Consider the following 6,312-nt stretch of genomic DNA (forward strand, 5'->3'; position numbering starts at 1 on the left):
TGTTTCACTTTAACATTTGCTGCTTAACTAGTTTATTATCTTACAGCTCAAGTGACTTATAGGAGAAGTTGCGGTGGCTTAACAAAGCCCTTCATTTAAAAAAAAATTAAATAGCAGTTTACAGTAAAATTCTAGAATTCAGTATAACACTAGACCTACAGATGAGAGTTCAGCCTTTACTGACTTCTGAAAATCAACTGGGATTTGGTTATTTTATAAGCTGTTGAACATTTCTAGTTCCTCATCTGTCTTTTTTTTTTTTTTTTGCTATAGCTTGTTTCTGGCTTTCTAGCAGAAACTGTGAATGTCTTGTTAGCACATCCCTGCCTCTTCCACTGAACACCTCCTCAGCTGGACACACCTGCAAAGTGGCATCAGCCTTCTCCCTTCAGTGACTGGAAGGAAGTAGAGGACCCCTGACTCATTTCTCATGACTGCCATTGACAACCCAGCATCTTTATACCCAAAGAAATTCTCATAATTCAGTGTAAGGTTAAACAACAGCAGCAAAATATGAATCCTAAACTAGCAAATCTATCTCCTCCAGGTCATTCAGCCACAATAAATTTTAGAAGTGCTACTCCAAAATACTATGCCTGTGTATTCCACCAGTGAAAAGCAATGACTTCTGGGTGAGTGATTTACACCTCTTTTCAGTACTTGCACTAAGCAAACTGCAGGGATGTTGAGAGGAATACATACACCAAATGGGCACCAGGTGTGCCCAAAACCCCACTGGCTGCTGGGGCTCCCAAGGAAAAGCAACTGTGGGTTCACTGCCAGAGTGAGAAATCTCTGTGACTGCAGGTAGTGAAACTAGAAAGAGGTACCAAGAGCAACTTACAGGGTGGGGAAGGGCCAGGCGGGGCGTGACTGTCAGCTATTAAAATATCCTCCTCTGCCTACTCAAACAGCTGGCTCAGAAAGCAGAGCATCTTTTTTCCCCTGATAACAGTTATAACAGGGAGATTTATCCATGAGAGATTTAATTAACTAAATCCAGTGTTAGTGATGGTGTAGCTCTGACAATTCAAAGCTCAGCACAGGACTCTTCCACCTGCTATTTACTGAGCTAATCAGTTTGGGGTGAGTTTTTCAGCCAGACCTGATCTTAGCACGATATAGCTAGTCCAAATGAGCTACTTAATTTAAATCTCCTCCAGATATATCTCTAGACAATGTCTGTGTGGGCATTTCATTAATATTTTTGTTTAGCACAAGAGCTTGAGGTTATCAAGGCTCTGTTAAAACCCAGATGGTGCTTTAAAATGAGGCATAATGGGCATAATGAGAAAGCCCAGCCTTCTAATGAAAACACTTAGCGCACTATTAAGTCAATGTTGTGCTTATGCAGCCTTATTTCTATTCCTGTGTCAGATTATTTCTCTTATTTGTGTTTGTATTTCTACCACTTCTCACAGGAAAGAGCATGACCACATCACTTTAATGTGGAGGCACATTGATCACCTTTTCCCTCACTCCTGTGCTATTTTTAAAAACTCTCCTCTTGCTTACTTTTCATCTACAAATTTTCAATTCAGAACACCACACTGCATGCTGATGTTGCTCTCCAGCACTTGAAAAAAAAATACATGGAAAAAATAACCATGATATTTGGCATTTCTTTTGTGGCCATATATGTAAATATTCTCTGCTTTATGAGACTTGGAGTGCTGCATCCACCTCTGAGGCCTCAAACATAAGAAGAACATGGACATGTGGCCCAGAGCAAGGCCACACAGACGATGAAAGAACAGGAACACCTTTCCTATGAAGACAGGCTATGAGAGCTGGGGAGATTCAGCCTGGAGAAGAGAAGGCTCTGGGGAGACCTTAGAGCAGCCTTCCAGTACCTAAAGGTGGTCTACAACTCAGCTGGAGAGGAACTTTTTACAAGGACTTGTACTGGCAGGACAAGGGGGAATGGCTTCTTTTTAAAGTGAAAGAAGGCAAGTTTAAATTGGGAATTAGGAAGAAATTCTTCACTGTGAGGGTGGTGAGTCACTGGAACAAGTTGCCCAGGGAAATTGTGGCTGCCCCATTCCTTGGAGTGCTCAAGGCCAGGTTGGATGGCACTTTGAGTAACCTGGTCTAGTGGAAAGTTGTCCCTGCCCATGGCAGGGGTGTTGGAATGAGATGATCTATAAGGTCCCTTTCAGCCCAAGCCATTCTATGATTCTATCACAGGAGCTCAGTTTCTGAGACCTTTCATAAGAAGTTAAAAGGCCAAGAAATGACATAATATGGCAGAAACAAGTGATATAGGGACCATTTTGATGTACAAAGCAGAGGCTGTAGCACTGCTGAGTGTACAGCCCAGCCTGTTTTGCATACTCAGCTTCTCATCTACAGTATTTTTCATTTGGCACTTGATTGAGTCATTTGAAATGGATGTTGAAAACAAAGCATTGCCCAGTTCACCTAAAAATCCTTACATTAAAAATCCTTGTACTGTTTCACACCAGCTACTTTGAATTTCTTCCACATTTTGTCACTACTTGATCTCTGTTTAAACTGCACAAAGATTTTATATGCGCTTATAAATTTGACAGGCATATACAACAGAAATTTATTCAGAATATGCAAATCAAGAGGGGAAAACATTATCTTGCTCTCTTTTTCCCCTGACTCTGGTGATGATTGCTGTTGCTTTGCATAAATCCTAGCAGAGCTGTGGGAGCTGGAGAGCTACAAGATTCAAGCTTCCCATCTAAAGTAATTTGTCAAAAATCTTCCATATGCTGATGTGCTTTCAAAGGAATTAATATATTGTATTCATATCTTCCAGTTCTTTTATATTTTAAACATTAGTTTATTTAACTGTTACTTATAACCTTGGATTTTTCATCAGATCTAATTTTCTTGTGTCACAACTTTTCTGTGTGGTACCTGTCATGGCCGTATCAGCTGAACTGTCTTTCCTTTTAAGTTTTAAATTGGATTCCTTTCCATTTGAAAGATGACCTGTTTGTTTAGTTGTTTTTTGGGTTTTTTTTGCCATGTTATGAATATTTAAAGAAAAAAGTTCTTGATTTTGCCCCATAACAAATTATTTTCTTACCATATTGAGAAAAAGGCAGGGAGATTGCAAATAAAAATTAAATTTATTTTAAACAAATAGTATTTTCTTCAAAGCCATCAAAGATCAGTCTAACAGACAAAGAATTTCATGTGGAATCTTAATTGAAACCCATCTTCAATATAATGGTTTGCAAAAGGAAAAACTGCTTTTCTTCATGCCTGTTCTTGCAGCCACTGGCTCTTCTGAAATATTAAGTAAATGTGAACTGGAAAAACCCTTCTGGAGGCTCTCAAAGAGAACCTGAAAGCAGGTTGAGACAAAATTATCTTCCACATGAAAAAAATTAACCTTGAGAGTGTGATTAACTTCTTGTTCTTTTCTGGTTTCCAAGGAAAACCTTCACCCAATGTTTGTGGCGAAACACCCCCACTTTGCTGGCCAGCTTGGAAATTTGGTACTGCCCCCTTTATAAACCACAGGAATCTGGGAGATTTTCCCAGTCTGTAACCACCACAGCTGCATTGTGTCCATGGCATAGGAATCAGAATATTTTGGTTCATCTTTCTTCTTTTTTATATAACTTTTGGTCTTGTTATTCTGTGTTCTTCCATTCATTTTTTCTCTTTTTCTTCTCTTTTCCAAGAGCGTTTTGTTCTTCAAAGGATCTTGCTTGACTGCACAAAGCACCGATTTCTAAATTTTCTTTACACCACAGGGAATTACTTTTTCAAACAATGCAACACTAGCAGAATTTCTAAATCTAGCTGTACTTCAATTGTGCTTTACAGCCACACTTCTTTCCAATGAGTCTGCATTGTATGCAGCAGTATAAGACCAACCTTTTCAACTTCTCTGGTTGGTATGTCTGAAGGAAAAGAAAAGAGGGATTATTAATTTAATTGGTTTGCATTTATGCACTTGGAACAATTTTCAGTTGCCAAGAAAGTCATTATTGATCTTAAGGAGAAAAAATCCCTCTAGGAAAATGATTAAGCAATTAAGCCTCTGCGTAAGTGAAAGACTTCAGGAATTTGCCATATATTTTCACTGATAGGATTGCTGGTGACAGAGAACAAGTGTCTCATAATTTTACTGTCATCACTCTATTTGCAATTATTTCTGTCTAAATTGCCTTTCGTTTGTAGAAATTTGCATACTGTTTTACATTTCCATTTTCATACTGCTAGTCCAGCTAACAATTTCTAGTAATTACTATCAACAGACAGTACAGCACATCTAAAAGGCAATTTGGTTCTACAATGAGAATCACAAAAATCACAAAATAATTAAGGTTGGAAGGGACCTAGGTGCTCTCTTGCTGACCTTCTAATTGAAAGCAGGGTCAACTGTGAGACTGTTCACAACTTTGTTGAGTTGGGTCTTCAAAACCTCCAGCGATGGAGAGTGCACAACCTCCCTGGGCAACCTGTGCTAGCCCTTGCCTTGTTTAACAGCTGAGAGACAGGAGTATCATCCATACATCCTCACAAATCTGGGGGCTCTCCTCCAGATTCCTACTTTGATTTGTCATTTTTCTTTTTAAAACACTGTGACATGTCTGTGGCTCTACAATCTAGTGCTTAAACTCCTCCAGATACTCCAATGCCTACAGGTTGTCTGTCAGTACTCTGAAAGCTGTGGAAGAGTAACAACAGACCATTTGGAGATCTGATGACAGCTTTGTTTTTAAAAATTCTGCAGTTTAAGTAGTGCAGTTTCAGCTGTATTTTACTACTCTCTTTACTGTTTCAGAACTGTTAGCATCAGATGCAGCCCTGGAGTCAGTAGTTAATCAATGACATAAAGCAAATTTTTTTTGCTCCATTGCACAAGTTTCCAGTGTCTAAGTGTGGCTGCAAAGCTTTCCTTCAATTCAAGGGCTGATTTTTGACAGTGACAGACTCTAAAGATGATTTAAAGGGTATTTTGACATTGCAACCTACTTGCTCAGTTTTCCATCTCCCATCCTTATGTTCTCACATCCTGCTTCTCAAACTTTGCCTTACCCTGGAAAAGTGAGGCAGAGCTCAAGCCAATGGGCTGGCAGCATTAAAGGAATGCAGCTGGTGAAAGCTGCTGAGGAGAACAGGCATGTCACTGCAGTCACTTGTGTGCTGTCACCAAAGAGGAGGTTTTTCCTCAGAAGGCAAACCTTGATATCTAGATGATCTCTGGACATGAGTTAGTGCTACATCACTGCCAGATTGTCATCAGGGCTCAGAGGGCAACAAACATTTGATATGATCACAAATATGATGTCCAGAAACATGGTTAAGTGTTTAGCTGTATATCCAGATAAAGGATGTGGGCCTCAGAAGGAAATTATCTTTCCAAAGGTTCTGAAAGAGCTACATATGAAGCTGAAGTGGTTTCAGAAGTTTAATGACCCACATGAAAAAAGATGATCTTCTTCACACTGGACAGAGGCACACTGATAACACTCATCAATGTTAGACACAGGCAATCTGTATTTGCCTTATTCAACACTGAAAGCATTGAGCTGGAGAGATATTGCCCACTGTGAAAATGCAGAGCTGTTGCAAAACCAGGCATTTTAAAATTTCTATATTTTCACTAAACTTGCTGAAGAACATTAGTTTTCTGAGCAGTGCATCTCTGAATTATATGTATAACTAATGGATCATGGTTCAGTATTCTGAATGCAAGCTCAGCCTAGCTAATCAACCACATGGTTATTTGCATAGATCAGTGAAAACTGCTGAAAGCAATATTTATATTCACAATCTCTAGCAAACATGGTAATGCTTTATTTGTTTTTAACTTTTCTTTCTAGGTGTCAGATACATGCATAATATTATTTTGCTGAAAATAATTTAAAAGTAATGAGCTGAAACCAGCTATACAATTCACAAAGCTCTCTAGTTTTAATCCCTTCTCAGCACAAGTTCTTAAAACAAGCTTGTAATAATAAATTGATTTTGCAATTCAAATAATTTTACTTAGGAAAAGCAATTGCCTGGGAAAAACATATCTTGAGAATCCCAAAATAATTCAAGGAAGAAAGACCTGCATATCAGGGCATTACTGTTCCAGATGTAGTTCCACACAATCGGAGTGTTTAGGAACTGCACTCACTGGGTGAGCTGCACATACACTTAATTAGCAGCCACCTTTTAATTATGGTGGACTTAAAGTTCACGGAAAGCTCAAGGTTCTTTCACAATTGTTCCAACTTAGGCAAGCAGATGGAGGGTTGACAAATCTGAATAGTCTCCAGGAATGGTCTGGCACTGGCATGAGTCTGAGCACAGGAGGGGTTATACTCTCTC

This window comes from Anomalospiza imberbis, chromosome 1, assembly GCF_031753505.1.
Source record: "Anomalospiza imberbis isolate Cuckoo-Finch-1a 21T00152 chromosome 1, ASM3175350v1, whole genome shotgun sequence".
NCBI classification, from domain to species: Eukaryota; Metazoa; Chordata; class Aves; order Passeriformes; family Viduidae; genus Anomalospiza; species Anomalospiza imberbis.